At 41.6% G+C, this 13,353-nt stretch overlaps 1 protein-coding gene across 1 annotated transcript in view; it reads left to right on the plus strand.

Annotated features, from left to right (window-relative positions):
* The window catches only part of hcn4 (hyperpolarization activated cyclic nucleotide-gated potassium channel 4), a 92,981-nt gene that overhangs the window by 34,536 nt on the left and 45,092 nt on the right, over nucleotides 1-13,353 (plus strand). The gene's annotated exons all lie outside the window — the stretch shown is intronic.

Below are 13,353 nucleotides of genomic sequence, written 5' to 3' on the forward strand. Positions count from 1 at the left end.
CGGCAGTGTGCAGCAGTGAGCTCAGATGTAGACAGCAGTGTGCAGCAGTGGGCTCAGCTGTAGACAGCAGTGTGGAGCAGTGGGCTCAGCTGTAGACGGCAGTGTGGAGCAGTGGGCTCAGCTGTAGACGGCAGTGTGCAGCAGTGGGCTCAGCTGTAGACGGCAGTGTGGAGCAGTGGGCTCAGCTGTAGACAGCAGTGTGCAGCAGTGGGCTCAGCTGTAGACAGCAGTGTGGAGCAGTGGGCTCAGCTGTAGACAGCAGTGTGGAGCAGTGAGCTCAGATGTAGCTCAGGACAGCAGTGTGCAGCAGTGGGCTCAGCTGTAGACAGCAGTGTGCAGCAGTGGGCTCAGCTGTAGACGGCAGTGTGCAGCAGTGGGCTCAGCTGTAGACGGCAGTGTGGAGCAGTGGGCTCAGCTGTAGACAGCAGTGTGGAGCAGTGAGCTCAGATGTAGCTCAGGACAGCAGTGTGACACAGTGGGCTCTCTGATCACAAATGAAAGGTTTTGAGCTCGAATTCCAGGTGAAACCCTGCTGTTGCACACTGGACAAAGGTACTTCACCTAGATGGTTCCAGTAAAATATCTGCTGTATAAATGGGTACAAATGTAGGTTGCTTTGGTTAAATGCGTCAAGTAAAATGCTTAGTTAAGAGGAGGTTCCCCACCCTGTGAGTTTTTATGAGATATGCAGCATTGCAGCTTGGGTCTGACATTCCCTGCAGCATACTGCAGTTACACTGAGAACATTCACATTTCTGCAGTTTCAGCTGTGCTAAAGTGACTTTTTGTGTTCAGCAGACAGGCTGACATGGTGGATTTAGAAAGGTACACGTCTTACACCCCAAACACCTCTTCCAGTCTCATTCTGATTACACAAATGCACCTTTGAAAGAGATATGTCTTGAGTTCTCATTCGCATAACCTTACAGGACTCCTCCACAGTGACAGTGCAGCAGGGGGTTGTTGTCTTCTAGAGCAATTGTGTAACCATAAATGGGAATTTACTAGACTCTAATCTCTGTGGTGGGATTGTAAACAGGGCTCTGTAAGAATTCTTCCATAAAACATCACAATTGTATTCAGCAGAGTTTATTGTAGATCAACAGAGTACAAACACACAGAAATACTTCTGTCTAGCCTGACACTCAAGTAGCATTTATTACAGCTATTGCCTATAACAATTTAAAATCCAATACAGCAGACATCTTCACCTCCTGGGCTAGATCTCACTGACACAGATTTGGCTGCTGTCTTCATAAGAAGTCAGAGAGCATCTACAGACCTAACCAATTAAGTAAAATTAACCGTTCCTTTCATAGACGCTGTGACAGCTAAGTGAGTATTCTGCCCATCCAAAGGCTTCCACCAGCTGATACTACACTGCCTTTTGTTATAGTATTTAGCACGTATCTTGTTGGGTTTGTGCTACTAATTGACATAGACAGTTATTTATTTTACATGCTGTCAGGAAATGTCTGATCATACTGCCTTATAACACACTGTGACAGTGGAGCACACCTCCCACTGCTCTCTCTACTCCGCGGTGCGTGGGAATGCGCAGCTACAGCACCTGCGGCTCATCAGGTCTGCTATTGAAGATCCCCACGAGTTCACGGTCGGGGTTCAAGTTCTGAACCAGCGTTCTAACGAAACGGCTACTAAATTATTATTTTCCCTTTAGCGGAAAGACTCTTCTTTGTATACAGTATAGCGAAGAAGTCTTGCCTTATGATACGACTACACACTGGCACCCAGCTCGCTCCCTGGCTAAGGAAAAGAAGCGCTCTGCCGGTGCTCAGGCAGTCCACGCAAACCCACACTATTACAACACATACACCTTAATAATTCTATTGCTTTTTTAGGAATTACTGTATTAGGTAGAAATGCATGAAAATGTTGAGAACATTAAAGTACGAATGAAAAGTCTTGGCAAAAGGGTGATGCTTTTGTCAAATGTGTGGTTCTTTTTAAAGGAGATATGACAGGGGCCCTGAGATCTTTTTACCCCATCTGTAGAGGTATCATGGAAACGCAGGGTCTTTCACTTGTCATAAGATATGGAAGCAGTATCAGAATTAGAAATTTTGAAGAGAATATTAAAAGACAGTTTTGGGAAAATATATTGGCATGTTCTGAAAGTCAGCTTGGCCTCAGAGGAGGACGTTGATTCCTAACCTCCGGCTGCCTAGCATTCCTTTGTTGAGTCACATCTAGAGGAAAACCCAACAGACCCTGTTCCGCAAGTTGGAGGGGGATGATTGTTAAATCTACCACCTGCTGTTTTCTGAACATACTGTATTTAACTGTAGATTTGATCATTCTTTGCCAGAGTGCTTACCAAATTGTTAAGATCTCAGAGCTGCATTGAATAGGCAACGGGTCAAACAGGCAATTTAAAAGAAACATTATATTAAAAGAACAATATTTTATTACAAAAGTGTCTCAGATCCTAGGCATAAACACTAAAGGGGCAACACTGTTTATAGGGAGGACAAGACAACATACTGTGGGAAAAAGTACATGAAATGACCACAGGATGGATTATAGCTCATCATCCACAGTGCCAATCATTCTGTTTCTTTTTATTTAGAAAGCGTAAGGAAGATAAATAATTTGACATGTCTTGTCACCTGGTGAAGCCATGCAACACACTCAGCCCAGAGCTGAGCCGGAGAATTCAGTGGGGAAGCTTCCTTCAATGGCTCTGTGTGACAAAGGCCTGCACAGTTGCCAATGTTTTCAGACGGCAGTAGGGGATTTATTTCCCTGTTCCCGGAGAGTGCTGATCGGAACATTTAGGGAATGCACCCCCAATGACAGAGTTCAATTCACTTATTTGTAACTTCCATGGATTATTGGTTAAATAGCAGAACATTTTTCTATTCATCTAATGTCTTCTGGGTTTATGAGATAATTCCTTTTGCTGTAGCTCCTGCCATTGAGCACACATTAGCATTAAAAAGCACCCCAGTGTGATTGTGAATTTTGAGCAGAGGCTTCGCCACACAGCCTTTCTCTGACAGGTACAGACAAGTCAGCCATAGCCGAGCGTTCATTTGCATTTAGCTAAGTGTGAGTCATGTTATTTCCAGTGGGGAAAGAAAGAGCAAAACAAGGCACAGGTTGTTTTTTGTAAGGCTTGGCATTCTGGTTATGCATTAAATGGTGGTGCACATTTTAGAAAGAACTGAAACTCTCCTTTTAAACCAGCTTCATTTGTACCATAACATTAGAAATATGCATTTAGACACACACATTTACAGTACCAACAGTAAAGGAATACACATTTAACGGTTAGGGAATACACAGGTCTACAGGGAAAGACCTACAGGAGAGACATACGCTCAAATGTACTGTACCTACACACACTGTGGCTGTGCAGAATGTGACTCCTGAGACTAATTTAAAGAGTGATAGTTTATGACATCCTATGACATTTCATTCACAAAAATGAAATGCTGGGTGAAGGAAGGACAACATTTTAAATAATTCAAAAGACAGCACTTAGATTCCTACATTTATTCTTTTAACAAGTTTCTGCAAGAGCATCTGTAAACACTGTAGTAGTATTTCACCCTATTTCATGTTCTGCCTTTAACATAACATCACCTTATTACCCCTATACAATTTCTTGCATAAGGAATTAATCTTTTCACCTACCCCAGCTTGCTCTCCATGAGACACACAGACAGGGAGAGAAGCTTGGGGTCAGAGTGCAGGGTCAGCCATTGTACAGCACCCCTAGAGCAGTTGGGGTTAAGGGCCTTGCTTAGGGGCCCAACAGAGTAGGAATCCTCTGCCAGCAACCTTCCAGCCACAGGTGCAGATCCTTAGCCACAGAGCCACCCTAGCACTATGAATGTCATATACACATGATTCCACCTGGACTTTGACCATTTTTAAACAAAATACAGGCCCTATATGGAAATGTAATTCTATTTATATGTATATTTTTAATATATTTTGAGATTCATTTTCAGAATCTTTTTTAAAGCCTCCCATAGTGTGGCCCAACTGAGAGAAACAAAGCTGCCCCATTTTCACAGCATTAGAGGAGAATGTGCGCACCTGAGCAATGGTACTGCAACTATCTCATTTGAAATTAAACCTTGTAGCCTTAGCCGTCGCCTTTCATGAGGTGGGCAGGGTGTATTGATGCAATTCCTAAAGAAGGTGTATAAGGAAGGGACTGAGATGCTCTGCAGTGCAGCAGGCAGCCACCATCAAATTCATTAAATAGTGTAAATAAGATCGGCACCTGAGCAATGACCAGACACCTTCGTCCCTCTCCCTCAGCTGGTGTCAACGTGTTTTTCCATGAGAGGAGCAAGACTCCAAGCTGACTTCACAGGTTTGATTAACGACTGAACCCCAGCCGCAGGAGGAGAAACAGAATAGAATCTTCACTGCCACATGACCGAGGACGGTGGAAATTGTTGTTGGTACAGCTTTGCTACAGACATAAAACAGTAACATACAGAATATAATTACAGGACTGAATACACAATATACCAAAAAAACCTAAATATATGCCGAGTTGATACTCTGCAATATAAACATAGACAAATAAGTGCAATTTAAATGGGATACAGGCCATAAAGCACAATGCTACATTTTTAATGGCGCATTACTTGTTAAGCAGCCTAATAGCCATCGGGAAGAAGCTGTGTTTGAAACATGAAGTTTTGGATGTCAGAGAATATTGATTTGACCTGCTGTCCAGCATGTCCCCCAGCCGCCTGCACAGCTTCTTGTTTCCAGGAGCATTCGAAGGGAGAAGCTCATCACGCCGACGCATTCTTTCAGGGAGAATGGAAGTTGACCTGATGGACCCTTGAGCAGTTTCTAGACTGAGAGAAAGAGCAGCATGTTGGAATTGTGTAGCCCTCAAGAAAAATGAAAAGCGACATTTCGCTTCCCGGGTGTTGATTGCAGCTGGCATGGTTACAGCACATGTGGTCACACATCAGAACCGTACAAGGAAGGAGAGTGATGGTGAAATGCTCCTCACCAGGTCTTGTGTCGGTTTGCGTTAGGAAAGACGCCCCGAGGTAGTGTGTGATGTTCTGGGTGATATAAACATCACACACTACGCTGTTGAACGCAGAAAATCATCAAACAAAAGCATTTTCTCCAACCATACCAAGCTGTGTCCCTGTCAGGCCACCTTCCTCCCACTCACTGCTCTCCTCAGCAGCAGCGGCAGTGCTGGGGTACCAGAGAAAGGACAGACGCAGCTTCAGAAGCTACGCTGGGGCCAGCGCAGCCAGAAGGGGAGCTGCTGCGTGGTAAGGGTGTCACGATCGAGCCAAGCCCTCCCAGCCTGAGCCACAGCTGGGCTTTTAGGCTCCCTGTCACCTCAGGAATCCAGAAGCAGCCTTTCATGAGCTCAGCCATGGGTTTATATCATTTCCACATTGAATTAACAGTCACAAACTGGGAGGTGCATATTTGTCCTGGAGCCAAGAACTTATCTTCCAGTTCAGGATGATAATGTACATCCTATAATTCTGACTTTGGTTTGCTTTGAACATTACTCTGTCAGCTGCAGAATACAGTTCCTTAAGTGTAAATTAAGAAGAATAAGAGACCATTTTATATGGAAATATATCTAAGGAGCAGATATCCAAACAACAGATGAATAATGCCACTAGATAGGCAGCAAAAGTGTGCATAGTCACAATTTTATTAATGTAGTGTTATTAAATAAAACATTGGCTGCGTTTCCTCCTCTAATTTATTTTTTTCTTTACACACAGAAGTGTCTTGAATTAAATTAGACAGTGTGTTTATTAAATGAAATCCAAATTAACATGCTAATGACTAATCTCTTACAGTAACCTAAATAAGAGATGTTCACAATAAGGCCAGCTCAACCTTAATACTAAACCAGTATAGACTGAAGCTGTTTAAGTAGCTGTAAGCTGCTTTTGGATAATTTTACGGCTTGTTTATAAATTATATAGACACGGCACATGTACAATGTCAGATTTTGAAGCTTGGAAAATGATACCCACTGAACAGTATTCTGATAAAATATTTCTGTTTCCACATGAATTACTTTATTCTAATTTACTGTGTTTTAGAACAACATGTCCTTTCAATCACACTCCCCCAGCAAAGGACGAATATATAAAATGTATAAATACATCAATAATCAATGGGACAAATTCATCCAAATGAAAAGACTGATGATAAATATGTGTTAGTGGGATAAAGTTTTTAGAAAGTTGAAAGGCATGAACAGATAGTGTTGACATATCGTCCTGTGGAAATACAGAGCGCTACTTAATATGGATACAAAACAAGAGTTTCTAAGTACAAACGGATCATTATCTGGCACCTTACATGGCCTTAAAAAGGAAACAGGGCTTTTTTTGGTCAGTCTATGATTGTCTCTTCTCAGTCATTCTCAGTCATTCAATAAATTTGTAGATACAGTTTAGTCCTGTATCCTGAAAGGTTGCTGGTTCAAGCCTTGATTGTCATTAGTAACCCCTTTGTGCTGCAGGAGGTGAGTAGGCTCCAGCAGGCCAGGGCAGCATCAGTTGCTGAGCAATCACATTCTTGAGCCTGGACAGCTACCGGAGAGCTGGTACTGCTCCCGGAGAGAGGTGCACTGCTTCTTAGACAGGTGCTTAATCTCCTGAAAAGCACTGTGTAGCTCACAGGGTGTAAAAGTGGCGAAAGTTTCTCAACTTTTTGCATTTATGAGGCAACATCTACAGACCTTTGCGCTGGAGCACAGGTTGGGTGCAGTTGGGTGAATTCATTCACTAATATCTATTAAAAGTTTGGAGGGTAGACAATGAAAATTAATTGATGTTTTTCAAATTTCAGAAAATTATGACCACCCCTAGACACCTTTGACAACTTGTTTGCATTTATTAATTGAGAATTGCCACATGTTTTTTTATCTTTTACCATCTAATCTGGAAACACCAGTTGTTACACCACTGGCCCCTGCAGACAGCAGACTCAGAAGCTGGAGGAGTTACTGCTGCACCAGAAGCCAAGACCAGATGAACTGGTCCTAGCCCAGTCCCAGGAGTGCTGAGCCCCACAGCCTCACAGACATTCTCAGGGTAGAGAAGAGGCACCTGAGCAAGGCAACAGAAAAGATATTTCAGAAAGATTCAGGTATCATTCAAAACAATGCCTTGCTAATGAGGATGACTATGCAGGAAAATATAGGTGGCTCCTTTTGAATATTTTGCAAATGTTTTATGCTAAGTACCATTTGACCCACCCTCTGCAGTGAATTACCCCAGTAGGGATAATCTATGAACTTTGGGATCAGCATGATCCTCTACACTCTAATTCCTCTAAAGTGAGTAGTGCATTTGGATTTCATAAGGAATGAAATGCTTGAAGTGACTTTATTTTTGTTAACCCAGTATTCTGGAGTTCTCGTGTAATTATTACACGGTGAAGGGAAATAATAAAATGATACATTTTCTCACACTACTGTATATTTAAACCTGTGTAACAAAATAAGGGCATTTTCAGGTAATGGTAAGGTAATAAAAAGCATTTTCAGGTAATAAAAAAGCATGATGTCTGATGTTGATCACAGTGTTAAAAGCTTTTGAAAAATACCATCTGTTTGTTTACTGTGCTGAGCAGAGGCCATTTCTATTAATACTGGCATTTCAGCTTGTTGAGACTGATGGGTCTGCAGCACAGACGACATTCCAGAGATATGGTGGATATGGAGGGAGTCATTTGAAAATCTTATGTTTTATATTGAAAAATTACACACAACAGCACAATGAATCGCTAATGTGCTTTGAATGATCTTGTTTCAAATACGCTGAAGGGTATAATTGTCTTTATTGAATTTTGGTTAATTTCTGGCAGATTTCCTGTTTCACATGTTTGTTGTTGTTGTGTATGTACAGTACCATGTGGGTGCCTGTCTTTATTTTGCAGGGACTGGGCTTGTAGGCGTTTTGGAGTTTCCTTCTTTATTTGAAGCCATTAACATTTTAGATACTGTACATTTGCAGCATCACTGATCAGATCCAGTGTCAGTGTTATGAACCTCTGTATTACACCATCCACATCTGGATTGTCTATTTATTTATGTCATTTACTTTGAATGTGTGGAGTAGGTTGTGTATATACTACATACAGTGTTAATTGCTACTTCAAAATTACATAACTGCAAACCTTAAACAACAAAATGTGAAAACTATGCGAGGGTCTCAATTCATTTGCAAGGCATTTTGTACTTAAATGTTGTCGAAGACCCTTTTAGCCAATGTCTGTCTGGACCTTCTCACCTTTCTATCTCTATTATATATTATATCTCTGCAGCAGAACATAGCAGGAGCCTGGTTCAGGTCTTAGAGTGAAGCCAACCCCCTTGGCTTTGAGTGTGAACAAATTTATTGTATTTCTTAATGTGTCCACTCAGCAGACAAATATGAAAAAAAAAACAGCAGGCGGAAATGTTGTTTTGGTCTACAGAGGTCAGAATTTTCAATTTTTGGCCTGTCAGGTAGCTGGAAATGATTGAAAACCTTGTTGTAGGTGTGTAATAGCTTGGGTAAAAATCTGAGACAAATTGATCAATTTGAAAAAATTCTACATCATGTTATGTGAAGACTGGACCCGGAATGAAATTTCTCGCTTATAATAAATAAATCATAAAAAATATTGAAAGCAATAACAATAAAAAACCATTGCAATTGCTATAAAAACCTTTAGACACTGCTAGTGAGCCTTTTTCTGCTGTAAGGCATTGAAAAAAACCTCAGAGTTGCCTTCTGCTGTGAAAAAAAGGAGCACTGATAAGAAACTGATTGATTACCCCTTCTGAGTCAATGATTGACAGCTAGAAGGCAGGCAGAATGCAGCCTGAGGCTTCTAGAGGAAGTCTAACCCCCTAAGGGCTCTGAATGGCTGAAAATAAATGAATGACAGCGTTTTTTACCAATCAGATCACCTTATTTCTGGCGGTCCTGCTTTAAATATCTATTCCAAAGTCAATAATGTTCAGTTTCCTCCAGGTCTGGAAGTGGGTTAGTCTATCCTTTTGTGGATATATATCGTGCTTCAGAATAAGGTAAACACATGGGATATATATATTTTTTGCTGGTTTTTGCTTTTGTGGTCTTGTTTTGCTTGCTCATTGATTACCTTGTCGATGCATTTTGGAAGTTTAGAAATGCATCATCAGATAAAAAGTGACTTTGTGATATTATCTTGTTTTTTTTTAAAAAAACAAAGTTTTTAAAAAGTTTTTTTAAAGCTCCAGTTGTCCTTTATCGATTGATACAATGTTTTTGTGGTTTTGTTGGTAAACAATTATTAAATATGACGTAGGAATCAAAAGTAAATATTTATTTACACCATGGACACTTGCGACTACGCCAAGCACGGGACACGTTTGATTAAATGAACGGTTTTGTGAAGCTCTAGTTGAACCTTTCTTGATTGATAAAAGGTTTTCTGTAAATGTTTTGTGGTTTTGGTGATGTAAAATGATGAAGTGAGTTGCGCCTTTTAAGACAAGTTTCTTAGACAGTAGCCACATGTGGCCACGTTTGCACTAAAAGGTACATATTTAATTTAGTCGGTCAATGTATATATAGTATAAACATACAAAAAGAAATGTATATGTTTACAAGGTCTTCACATGTACTGTATATCAAATTTCAGTATGCATGGTAGTTGTAGGTAGTTGGTCAGCATGCATAGGTTGCAAAGGAACAAGTAATAGGTTTATTCCATGCTGAAAAGAGGAGAAAGGAAACACAATGTTTCAGCTGTGGAGCCTTCTTCAGGTGTGAGAAAGACGGGGCAGACAGCAAAGATTAAATAGCACGGGAGAACAAAAGCTGAGAGAGGGGAGGAGGCAGGAGGGGCAGAGAGGTAGAGAGGCCACTCAGGAAGTGCGAAGTGGAGAGGGGTGAATCAAAACCTGCATATGAATAGAGAAGATGACACGAAAATAAGTCTGTCATTGAGAGAAGGGGGAAGGTGTGAACCTAGTTTCAGGATATTTTTTTGTTTCTGATGTCTTTCTGCTGTGGGAGTTAAGAAACCCTTCTTTGAGAACGTAGACGAAGAGATCAGTGTGATCATGGCCGTTAGAGGTGAAATGAGGAACTGTGAAATCTTTAATCTTCACAGCCCTAACATGTTCTCTGAAGTGGTCTCCTAGTCCTTCCAGTCTCCCCAGTGTAGATAGCTTTGCATTTTTTTGCAGGAGAGACAGTATATGAGGTTGCTGGAGGTACAGGATGTCGTCAGTTAGACAGGATTGTGAGGTTGTGATTCCATTACAGCTTAATTCAGTTTGTCAGAGATCAGTAAAAAGAAGACTTGGAGGAAGAAGTATCTTTTTAACTGCAGAGCTGCAATGTCTCTGTTTCAGGTGAAAACATCCACAATTTCAGAACACTTAGTTCTCAGCACATTAGGGTAAATCTCCAGTCTATCCATCTTGTGCACAACGGTTATCAGTAGCACAAACTACAGCAGCAAATAAAAAGTAGCAGGCAAAAGTGAATTATTTGACTTGTGTGTCAGGGGAGTGGAACAACTTGATGGCAATTTAACAGAGGAGATGAGTCACTTTTGCAGAAAACTATTCTCTTGACATAAACCATGGCCACCAGTCCTTCAGAAGTGTTTGGAGAATATTTGCAAACACGACTGTTCAAAAATCTGGCCACGGCCCAGTATGAAGTCTCACACATTCATTGCACAATCCTGCAATGTGCTGTTTGTCATTTGAGATGGACACAGAAGTCTGATCTCAGCTCTGAGCAAGATGAGCTTGGTGTGCCTGGGCAACATTGTTTGAAATGGTTTTGGAGAAAATGAAAAAATAAATGTCTGTGTTTCGTTTCTACAAATCTACATGGTACAGCTTTATCATGACCTTTGATTCTGGCCCTATATTTAAATATAAACCAGTCATTCAAGGCAGCTTTGCTCAGAGCCTCAGAATTTCATAGCAGAAGTTACAATGTCCAGATCCGTAGCTTTCTCTAAAACGGCTCACTATGGGATTTAGTTAAGTACTGGTTGCTGCTCACAACATTCCTGCTCAGCATCACATCCTGCAGACACAGGCTGTGCAGCCTACCTTGAGGGTTCATGAAGAGCTTCTCACATGTTTTTGCAAAAAATAAATAATCATCAATATTAATGAAGTGTTCTACAATAGGTTTTTGGTTTGCTTTCCTGTGAAAAGTAACAGCGAAGAAAGCGTCTTGATAAGGCTATTTAAGGCTTTGAAATGCTCTGGGCCTCTTTATTGAAATGAATAACTGTCTGTGTTCTCTTGGGGCTCAATCACCCAGGATAGCTTTGCCTTCCTCCTCAAGTGATGCACTGACTGGATCATTTCTCTTCAAAGTGTTTGTGCATACATTGTGACAAACGCATATTTATTTTGGGCCTGAATTCACAAAATGTCTAACACTAAGATTTCTGTCTCGGGAAAAGAGTGCCACCTTTTGCTCCACCAACATCACAACCCAACCAGCAGAGACCTTTTCTTCCTTAGAGGCCTTGTGTCCAAGAGTCAGTTTGCTCCTATCTCATTTTGCAGTTGGGATATGATGAGATTAGATTTAAAGATGGCACGGTTGCTAAATTGCCCAACTGGTCGATACTGGGAAGGGTTCAGACATCAATGTATGTGGTGGAAGTAGTTTCTGGTCTATTTTAAATTAATTTTGGTGTCTAGCAACCCAATGCATTTATCACTTTCCACACATTAGACACAAACGTGGGCTATAACAGTCATCCATTGAACTGTCTGAGAAACAGTAGAGGCATTGTTACAGATTTAGTTATAAAAAAACAAATACCTGCCCATTTCAACAATAACACAGGCACCCCTTTAGAATCTCATGGAATAATTACGGGCTTATCCTCAGCACTCCGCCTTCCTCTGTAATTGAAGACATCACATTAGGTTTCTGCACAAAGCCAAGAGAAATTCCCATTGATTTCTAAAGAATGTTTTATACATTCTTCCACACATCTGAGGAACAGCAAAGACAGGCCTTTTTGGATTTTCTCATTGTAAGGCATTCCTTTACATTTCAATAGAGAAATGAAGACAGCGTTTGGACTCAGTGATTAAGATACACCGAGTTTCAATTTTGGCTCTGGCTGATCCATTACATGTAAGAAGATCAGAACTTAACTAGAGAATGATCTACAGTATAGAGTACAGGCAATTAGGCTCTAGGATTCAACACGGATTGTCCTGGCAAGTAACGGGCACAAGCTGCCAGGTTGCAGGTGGCTGAGAGGGCCTGCCATACTGGATCAAGGTGCTGCCAGGCGGAATCAAGCTCCTCTTGTAAAAGTCATCAGTCCCTGTGGAAACCGAAGACTGGGAGCTATTAAGGTGTAACACTTCTACTTTAAGCTTGGAGCTGCAAAGCATACTGTATTATTACTCTTAGAATTAAGTGTTATTTCACTACAAATATCAACACCCAAGAATTCAGTGTACTTAATTAAATAAATTAAGTAAAAGGATCATGGAGTGTTTTAGTCAGACTTTGGCTTAACCTGCTTGGCTAAGGGATAACCTCCTGACCATAGTACAAGGGTCAAGGACCCCCCAAAAAGAACCAAGCGGCACCCCAAAACATCAAAGCAGAATTATGGAAACATGGAGAAAGTGAGAGCTGTGTTCTGTAATGGAAGCGAGGTAGGCATAAGATGACCATGAGACGGGAATGCATTGATGAGCTTCTGAGGAGGTGGTTTCAGTCTGGGAGGAACAATTTGCTCAGCAGCAAATCTTGACAACGCCTGTGACTGTCACGAACACGGACTGAAATCCGTGTCAGATCTTGTAGAAGACCCTATGCGATGCGGTAAGAGCTGGAGAAAACAGGAGGCGTGGTAAAAGGGAACACACAAGGGTTTAATAGTGCACAAAATAATGGTGACAGTCTGTGAGACAGTGAACGGGAAAGACAAAACGGCATCCAAATCCAGATGGGTCCAAGGGCAGGTCAAAACACAGTCCAAGAGTCCATCAACAAGGAATCCATCCTGGGACCCAACAAAGTTAAAATCCCCGGGAGGGGGGAGCACACGGACGAACAAAACATGGAGGTCCAAGGGTGACAGGGCGAGATCCTCCAGACTCCGGGCTCAGAAAGCGGGAGGTGTCGGGGATGAGGCCTATGCCCTCAGGAGACGGACGTAGGGTTTCCTGGTGCTAGGCGGGCCTCGCGACATCTTACCCTAATGATGAGCCCCGAGGACTGGAGGAGCTGGTCTTTAAGTAATAACGCTAAAAGGGTACAAAAAACACTACGTAAAGAACACTCATCATAAAAAAAGAAACAATCAGTTCCAGTTTGC

The sequence above is a fragment of the Lepisosteus platostomus genome, chromosome 7, assembly GCF_059453375.1.
Source record: "Lepisosteus platostomus isolate fLepPlt1 chromosome 7, fLepPlt1.hap1, whole genome shotgun sequence".
NCBI lineage: Eukaryota > Metazoa > Chordata > Actinopteri > Semionotiformes > Lepisosteidae > Lepisosteus > Lepisosteus platostomus.